Below are 10,313 nucleotides of genomic sequence, written 5' to 3' on the forward strand. Positions count from 1 at the left end.
ATCTTTTGTGAGTAAACTTTATAATTCAACTTGTACTGGTTGATCGAACAATCAGCTGATTCATTAGGTGTTGATTCATATAATTCATCCTAGATCGATTGATTCATTTAAAAGTGTAAATAAACAATTCTAACCTCAAATGTACATGCAAACTTTTATTTTTTATGATCTGCCAATAATAAATAAGCCGCTTTATAATTTGTAATTCTGCCAATGGATCCTCATAGTTGTTGAATCACAATTATGCATGTTTTTTCTTATCATTTTAGATAATACGATTACTCTTTTATCACTAACAACATTCGATTTTACTTGAGTGGTTCTTTGACTAGGTTATCTTTCTTTTCCATTTTATAATTCTATTAAAGTTCAATAGTTCATTTCAAAAATATTTTGTGGTGCTAAAATACCACGTGAAAATGTTCAAAATTCATTCATGCAACATGAAGTTTCATAGGGCAATACGGCATACATTGTTGTAAAATGTGTTTGTTTATAAGGAGGTTATAACGTTGTTAGAAGACATTCAATTTTGAACTTAGCCGTGGTGTAGAGGTGAAGAACTTGGCTTCGGAGCGAATGTTTCTCGGATCGAATCCCGATTCTTCCAATTTCTTTTGTTCTTGATTTTTCTCTCGAGACGTATTATTATAAATTATTTTTTGAAGGAAGTTGTTTTCATTATGATTGAGCTTGGATTTCATCAAATCATAATTTAATGTAAAATTTGCAACCAATACAAATGAAATGGACATTATATAATGGATTACATTACATTTACACAAATTGACATTACATTACATAAAATTAATGGGCAAATACATATGCTGTATCATTGGAATTCATAAGAAAAACATGAAGAGATCACAATAAAATTAGTACCTAATAATTTTTATTCTTCGGTTATAATTTATATTTTCAGTTATAATCATACACAAATTTAGAGAGAACGAATATTCATTTATTTATTACAAAAACTAGGAAGACTACAGACATTAAGTGCAAAACAGTCTAAACTGAAAATACTATAGGTATTTTGTTTGGAATTTGGGAAACGAAAAACTACCTGATTCAAATTGAGGAGGATCCAATCAATATATTTTGTTATGAATAAGTTCTAGTGGCAGTAGGGTATCTTAATGAGGATGTGATTAGTAACATATAGCATATTACTTGACAGCTACAATAATTTATTCTATATATATAATGAATTATATATTATTTATATATTATTTATATATAATTATTTCACCGCGAATTGTTCGCGTTGAGTTGTTCTTTGTAGAAAGAACATATATTTGGAAATAAGGTGTAAAATCAAATCGATTTTATACTCTAGTACACATAGATGTAGTGGAAATTTGTTGTATTGAGCTGCCAGTTGCAGTAGTATGCCGGTCTATCTGTGATGTGATTTCAGTGGTGGCAGATAGCAGATAGCAGAGAGCAGAGGTCACGGATGATGTGCAACCAAACAGTCGATGACCGAACCGACACCTGCTCACGATCCGCTGTCTCTTCTTCTTCCTCACCCTCTTCTTCTTCTTCTTCTTCTTCTTCTTCTTCTTCTTCTTCTTCTTCTTCTTCTTCTTCTTCTTCATAGCTCGACACAAAATGTTTCCAAGACGACAAACGCTAATTTACGATAAGTTAATTTCTCTACTATTTTGCTTACTTCAAGCCTATATAATTCTCTATCAATTAACTACATTTTTCAACTACCTACATATTTTCTGAAATTTCATATAAAATTGCAGTCAATTTCCCTGAACGAAATTTGAATATTATGGTAATTTTCATATTTCCATCAAGTTACTGTTCACTTCTCTGTATTAATGCATCACATTATTTTATAGAACAGTCAAGCTACGGTGACCTTTGTTGAATAAAAGTCGAATCAAATCATCCATGTACCAAAAACATGAAACAATACCATTAATCATTACATGTAAATGCTTCAGCAAATTGGTGGAGGCACGTGCATCATTCTATTCAACTGCAGATTTCCGTTCAAGGTCGAATAGTTGCATGGACTCGGAAGTGCATTGCACAGAGTAGCGGTGGACTGGACATTAATTAGGTTATGCCAGGGCCAAACTATGTGTGAGGGCCACCCTTTCAAATGTATTACGGTCTCCGCTGCAATGCGGCCTCTTCATCTCACTCTGTGCGCTAAATAACAGCGTTTGCTGCAAAGCCAGGCAAGGGTGGTTTAGGGGCTGACAGGGGGTATTAAGTTTTGAGGGAAGAGGGGGCTCCTAATGACCCCCATATTGCCCCCACCCCCCAACCGATAGCGTGGCTATAATAAGTTGGGCGTTGCCTGACCAGATTGCAAGAGTTGGACAAAGAGATCATGAGTGAGATGGCAAGAGAGAGTGTGAGAAGGATGTATAATCTAAGGGTCACTAGATAACTATCCTTTCATATATTGTACAGAGATTTTTATTGGTAAAACATTATCAGTGTAGGTCACTTCATACTGTCGGCATCGGTTAAATATTGTAATAATTGATGTTCATTAAGAGGAATGCTGACATCTATCTCTCTGTGAGGGTACAAACAGAACGAGTAAAGCCGTGGTGAAGATCGATGCTACTAACAGCTGTTCAATGATAAAACTTCAACAGTCTATGATAATCACCTATGAGCATCTATCTATATGCTGATCTAATACCGATCTGTACTCAGTTGGATAATAATTAAAATTTAACTCGTCAATTAGGGCGCATGAAGCAATTTAACACGTGCTTTTGAAATTTCACATTCTCAAGAGCATAGCCTATATCGTGAAAACTATCATAAACTCTACTGGAAATGACTTGTAGGAGATTTATCAAGCTTCGAATGGTTAGTTATGTTTGTTGAGTAGGTCTACATTGTTACCAAGATATAAAAAGAAGCCTGTACAAATAAAAATATGCAACTTTCAAACCTCCCTCATCCCTCCAGCACAATGGATAGAGATGGGGACTTTTGAAATGTTTGCCTCCTAACTGGTTCAAACAAAGCTGAAAAATCAACATTGATCAATTGTATTGTATTTGTCAATTTGATTTGTCAATCTATTTTTGCAAAAGTAAAGATATCACTCTCAGCAATAAAACTGCTGCTGCAGTCGTGGGAAAATGCATAAAGTAGAGAAATTATAGATCAAATTAAAGAGAATCAAGGAGGACAGATTTTTGCATTCTCTTCAGCACCTCGTCTACCAAGTCAATACTTCGACATATTTCCACAACCGACTTGAGTATCAGGCCATTGACTGTTATTACAATTGGAAGTACTCTCACTGTATTCAGCCCATACATTTCCTTCAGCTCAAATGATAGCTCTTGGTATTTTCTGATTTTCTCGCCTCTGGTCTTCTGAGCTCATCACCCCAAGGCCTGTATGGAGAGGCTCATATTGCCAAGAAAGAAAGGCGGGCGCGGGCTCATTGATATAAAATGGGCTTGTGAGAGACAAATCGGAAGCATGAAGACATACTTCATGGAGAAGGAGGGTGGCTTGTATGAAGTGGTGAGAAAAGCTGATAAAGGGTACACTCCACTTAATCTTTCTGAGCTGCCTACTGCGGACTTTAAAACCAACAGACAGCATGAGAGTGAGATCCTGGAGCAATGGAAGTCGAAGCAGCTTCATGGAAGACATGCATTTGCCTTATCTCAGCCTGGAGTTGATGAGGAGGCTTCCAATGCATGGCTTTGGCACAGGGACCTGTTTATTGAAACGGAAGGATTCTTGGTGGCAATTCAGGATCAAGTAATCGCAACAAAAAATTATCAAAGGCATATAATGAAGCTGCCTATAAATGATGATTCATGCAGACGTTGTGGCTTGGCATCTGAGACTATTCAGCACATCATGTCTGCATGTCAATCACTGGCAGCTACTGACTATTTAAAGCGCCACAATGCAGTAGCTGGGATCTTGCATCAGGACCTTGCTCTGAAGTACCAAATCATCAATAAGAAGCTGCCCTACTACTTGTACAAGCCATCCCCAGTCTTGGAGAATGAGACACATAAGTTATATTGGGATCGGTCGGTGCTGACAGACAGAACAGTTGCTCATAATAGGCCAGATATCATCCTCATGGATAAGGTAGCCAAGGAAACAACACTAATAGATGTTGGCATACCATGCTGCCACAACTTGGACCAGTATTATAATGAAAAGGTCTCCAAGTACCTTCCCTTGGTTGCTGAGATCAAGGATGTCTGGATGCAAGAAAAGGTCACAATTGTTCCTGTCATTATCTCCACGGTTGGAGTTGTAACTAGGAAAGTGTCAGCAAATCTTTGTCAGATGGGAATATCGAAAAGTGCAAAATATGCCATGGAAAAAGCAGTTGTTCTCAGCACAGCATCCATTGTGAGATCATTTTTGAACATTTCTGTTTAGTAATGCACCAAAGTCTTGCCAAAGGCCGACTTTGACTGCAATAAACACTCACTTGTCATGTGATGAATGAAATGATAATAATAATAATAATAATAATAATAATAATAATAATAATAATAATAATAATAATAATAATAATAATATAATAATAATAATATAATAATAATAATAATAATAATAATAATAATAATATTAATTAATTATTAATTAATAATAATTAATATTATTATTATTATATTATTATTATTATTATTATTATTATTATTATTATTATTATTATTATTATTATTAGAGCAGGTCTGCCAAGGCAGCGCACGAAGTGGACTCAGGAAATGAATATATCCATAATGCATGCCTACTATAAAATTACAAAACTGGAAACAATAAATGTATACCGTCAGGAGCTGCATGCTGCCTTTGTTGAGAAGTTCCCCCAGCTGACTGTTATAGAGCAAAGAGTTGCAGATCAACGCAGGGTTATAGTGAGGAACAAACTGCTTTCTGAAGCTGGGTTGGCAGAGATAAGAGCACAAGTAGAAAGAGAAATTGGAGCAGGAGGGGAAGCAAGGCTTAATGCTGATGTTTCTATCATTTGAGGATAATATACCAATTGCCCAACTCAATCCAATACATGAAGGTGAGCAGCAGGAGAGCCCACAAAGACTAGCTCTCTGCACAACCATGGAAGAAGACAATCAAATTTTAAAGGAGGAAATGGAGTTCAGAAGAGCATTGGCACAATATGATGTAACTGATCCCCTAAGCAGACCACCAATACCAACGTTGAAAACCACATGACAGCTGAATTCAACTTGTCAGAGGATGAATGAGGTGCTTCCAACAATGTTGAGCTTGAATACTCTGAGCTTTGGGGATCTGCACACTGCCATATACTGCTCAGCAGTTGCAATTGCTAGACTGATGGGAAAAAGATTGGTGAAAGTCAGCAAGTACAAGCTCCAAGAGAAAGGCCACATTGAGAGGAGAGACTATGTTGGCAGGTTGATGTGCTGAGAAAGAAAATTGGCCAGCTCACTCAATACATTCAGGGTAATAGATCGAAAAGAGTTGTCCAGGCGTTTTGTCAAATGGAGAGAGATGCTTTGCAGCTTACTGCAAGAGACCCAGTGAACAAGACTCCAAAAGAAATGATTGATACTCTCACACAGAGATTACCAGTCAAAGCTAACAGGCTAAAGAGATACAGAGTTTCAATGTATAGGAAAAAGGATAACTCTTTCTTCAGTGCCAATGAGAAGTTATTTTACAGAAGTCTTGGCAACGCACAGGAGGTGGACAGTATTTAAATCTCAAGACTGAAAGATGTGGAAGATTACTGGAGAACACTGTGGGCAAGAGGACAAAGTCATAACCCAAATGCAACTTGGATCCAGAGAGAGAATGGTAGGTTGGCTGGAGCCAATCAGATGCTAGCAATGACAATAACAGAAGCCCAGGTAGAGAGTGTGATGACCAAGGCTGGTGATTGGACCTCACCAGGCCCAGACAACTTCGACTTGCACAACTTCTGGTTGAAGAGGCTCCCTGTTTTTCATTTAAACCTGGCAGGTCATTTTACTTCTTTTCTTGAGAGCCCAGAAAGAGTGCCAACCTTCCTTTCCAAGGGAATAACATATCTGCTTCCCAAAAGTAAAGACACAGAAGATCCATCAAAATATAGGCCAATCACTTGTTCGTGTACAACTTATAAGGCACTCACTGCAGGCCTTGCTGATTCAATTCAGATGCATCTGGCCCAAGGAAACATATTTGCTGATGAGCAAAAAGGATGCTTGAAAGGAGGGCGTGGATGCAAAGAGATTCTCACTATTGATGCAGTAGCAGTGGGACAAGCGGTAGACAAGAAAATACATATTCTTATGGCATATATTGACTACCGCAAAGCAACTGATAGTGTCCCACACTCATGGCTGATTGGAGTCTTATGCATCTATAAAATCAATTCAGCAATTATTGGGCTGCTCAGTCATCTCATGACATTATGGGGAACAGTTTTAAGATTGAGAAATGGTAAAGAAAATCTGCTGTCTAATAAAATCCCAGTCTGCCAAGGAATCTTTCAAGGAGATAGTCTCAGCCCCTTGTGGTTCTGTTTGGCTTTCAATCCACTATCAGCAATGCTTTATTCTGCAGAGTATGGATTCAGGATAAAAGGAAGCTCCAGAAATATGTACCACTTGTCCCACATGATGTACATGGATGACATTGAACTGTATGCAGGAACAGAAAATCAGCTGGGGGAGATGCTGCAGATGGTGAGGACATTCTCTACCGATAGGATTAGAATGGCATTTGGTCTTGAAAAATGCAAAACACTTGATGTTTTGAAAGGGCACATAACCCACCAAGGATTTGAAGAGGGTAATGCAGATGCCTTTGGGGCAATGGGGTCAAATGATGTGTACAAATATTTAGGATCTGGCCAGTCAAGGAGAATAGATCAGAAAGAGATGAAACAAAAAATGAGAGATGCATATCTTCAGAGGACCCTTTTAAAATCTCATCTGAATAGGAAGAATATGATCAAAGCCATAAACACATATGCAGTGCCTCTCCTGACTTACACATTTGGAGTGCTTGCTTGGACTCAAACTGAAATTGAAGAATTGATGAGAGCAACAAGAGTTCTTCTAACAAATTTCAGAGCACACCACCCCAGAGCTTCGATTGAAAGATTAATACTCCCCAGGCATAAGGGAGGACGGGATCTGATGGATCTGAGTTGGTTGTGTGAGAAACAGGTGAATAGTATGAAAGCCGTCTTCACAACCAAGCAAGACCATCTTCATGTAACTGTCAAAGAAGCAGATAAGAGATATACCCCACTTAACTTGTCAGCACAGAATGTTGGATCGAGTAAACAGCATGAATGTGAGGTCCTGGAGCAGTGGAGGAGCAAGCAATTGCATTGGAGGCATTCATTCTCACTAGAAAAACCTGGTGTCGACGGAGGGTTGTCAAATGAATGGTTGAAGCATGGGGACCTGTTTCTTGGAACTGAAGGTTCCATTGTGGCTATACAAGACCAAGTGGTAGCCACCAAAAACTACAAGAAATATATAATGAAGGTACCCATGACCTTTGCAGACCTTGTGGCTTGGCATCAGAGACAATACAACATATTGTATCTGCATGTCAGGCAATGGCAGCCATGAAGTACCTCAAGAGGCACAATAATGTTGCTGGCATACTACACCAGGACCTTGCTTTAAGGTTTGAGCTGATTGAAGAGAAAGTCCCCTATTACCAATATACTCCCAATCCAGTAAATGAGAACAACATCTACAAAATATACTGGGATGGGTCGGTGCTGACAGACAGAACAGTTACTCATAATAGGCCAGATATCATCCTCATGGATAAGGTAGCCAAGGAAACAACACTAATAATAATGTTGGCATACCATGCTGCCACAACTTGAACCAGTACTATAATTAAAAGGTCTCCAAGTACCTTCCCTTGGTTGCTGAGATCAAGGATGTCTGGATGCAAGAAAAGGTCACAATTGTTCCTGTCATTATCTCCACGGTTGGAGTCGTAACTAGAAAAGTGTCAGCAAATCTTTGTCAGATGGGAATATCAAAAAGTGCAAAATATGCCATGGAAAAAGCAGTTGTTTTCAGCACAGCATCCATTGTGAGATCATTTTTGAACATGTCAGTTTAGTAATGCACCAAAGTCTTGTTAAAGGCCGACTTTGACTGCAATAAATACTCACTTGTCATGTGATGAATGAAATGATGATAATAATAATAATAATAAACAATGATATCAAAACACCAGTGGCGTTTCGTCGCCTGAATAGGGCGAATACTGACACCCATGATGGATGATGGACGTATCAAGTTTATTGCAGTGATGATGATTTGTTTGGCAGTTGGAGCGAGTCGAGTCGATCATTAGTTGAACTGACATCCGAAAATGGATTTGAATCATAATGAAAGACATCCCACGCGAGTCGCAAGAGCCAAAGTCACCATTACACTTATAAATAACACCAGAGCTTCTCACTGAACCAACCAATGCTGACTGACAGTCTGATGTAAATGTCTCAGCTCTCAGTCGACAGATACTGACTGCCTCTAATTACCCATTGTTCCGTCCACTTAGAGAGTATAGAATGTAATAGAATGATATAGTATACATTCTATACTTTTATTTCTGGTGCATACTGCATTGCAATCCCGATGAATAAACATTTTTGAAAGACACATCCAGTAATATTAATGAGGCTGCATCGTGTTTTCTAATCTATATCTATTGATCTATATCTATATCTATATCTATTGATTGAATCTATATCTATTGATTGATTTAATATATGAAAGCGAACAGCACTGATTCATTCACTCACTTATGCTCATAGACCCATCAATAGCTCGCTAACTACAAATCTACTGAACCAAATGCACATTTAAATTTGGCATTATAAGTTCAGTTGGCCATCTAGATGCGAACCAAGGACAGTTTTGGAAAAATCTAAGGATACGTCCAAAATATGCGTTATTGTCGTTCTCTGAACTTTTTTGAAAGCCATTGAACAGATGGCTTTGAATACAAATTCAGCAAAATTCGGTACGGAAGTTTAGCTAGGGTCGAAGATCTAAGCCTGTTTATTTAGTGTATGCTAGTAACTGGAAATTCTTTCACAAAAGGGCATTGAATTACGTCAAAGAATAGGCGGTTTTCAGTATTTCCTAAGCTTTTACAATAATTGACAGGAAATGCTCGAATTTGGCAAAAAAGTTCAGTTATGGATCAGAAATTTTATCTTGAGAGCATTTTAAAATTTCGCCAATAATAGAGGCCTACACGACTTTTCAGCGTTTTTACAGCGTTCCACAGCATTTTCTTAGTCTTTTCAATACTGTACATGTTTTTCTTATACATTAAGGACGGTAGAATGCATACACGTATATCTAATGCCTTTCTAGCTTTATCAATATCAAATTGAGAAAACATGTTGAAATTTGGTACCGTACACAGGTTCTATTAAGGTGTAGCCCTACACATAATGTTGAATTGAAAAATCGATGTTTTTCCAGCGTATTTCTGTGTTTTCAAGATTTTTCAAGGAAAAAAACAGAGAAAAAAACATTCAAGTCTGCTGCAGAGTTTCAGCTACAGTCTAAATTTAGGTTTAGTTTAGTGCTAATTTAGAGGGTTCCTTCCTTCAGTTTTTTACTCTGTTTTCAATGCATTCTTCTACATTTTCCAAGTAGGCTGGACTTGAAAGAGCTAGATTGAATGTTTTGCAAGTTCTGTACATCATTTGTGTATCTTCAGTTTCATAGAAATGGATTGACATACAATAATTGCCTTATCTTTACCATGTCTCTAAGATTTGCCCAACCCTAATGCACAGAAAACGTTCATATTCGGTACAGAAGATCAGCTAGGGTATGGAACTTTATCGAAGAGAGGGCTCAAAATATTGCTAGAAAATCGGCGTAATTGTGCGTTCAAGTGCTCTCCTTTTACCATATATCACATAATGCCATATAATATTATCAGTATTGCACTGCATGAAAATCATTGCAGTACATCTCAAGTGAGACTAGCCTCATAATAGCAGTATTAATAGAATGGTAAGCATTGTTTCCATTTATAAGGAATGCTGAAAGTTTGAAATGTGTCTCTCTATAGGATATGTGATTAGAATTACGGTAATTTCTTTTTATTGTTTGATGGGAAAGAGATGCGGCCTCGTTTATTACGGCGACCAGAGGAAAGAAAATGAGCATTTTAAATAAGTATAAGTGAATTAAAAGAGAATAAAGAGATAAGTAGGAGAAGAGAAGAATGGAATGACTGATGCCGGTGGGTAATGAGAGCATAGACAATAAATCATGCCCATGCCAGATTGTGTTGACTCGTTGCCCACC

The sequence above is a fragment of the Nilaparvata lugens genome, chromosome 2 (assembly GCF_014356525.2).
Source record: "Nilaparvata lugens isolate BPH chromosome 2, ASM1435652v1, whole genome shotgun sequence".
Taxonomy (NCBI): Eukaryota; Metazoa; Arthropoda; class Insecta; order Hemiptera; family Delphacidae; genus Nilaparvata; species Nilaparvata lugens.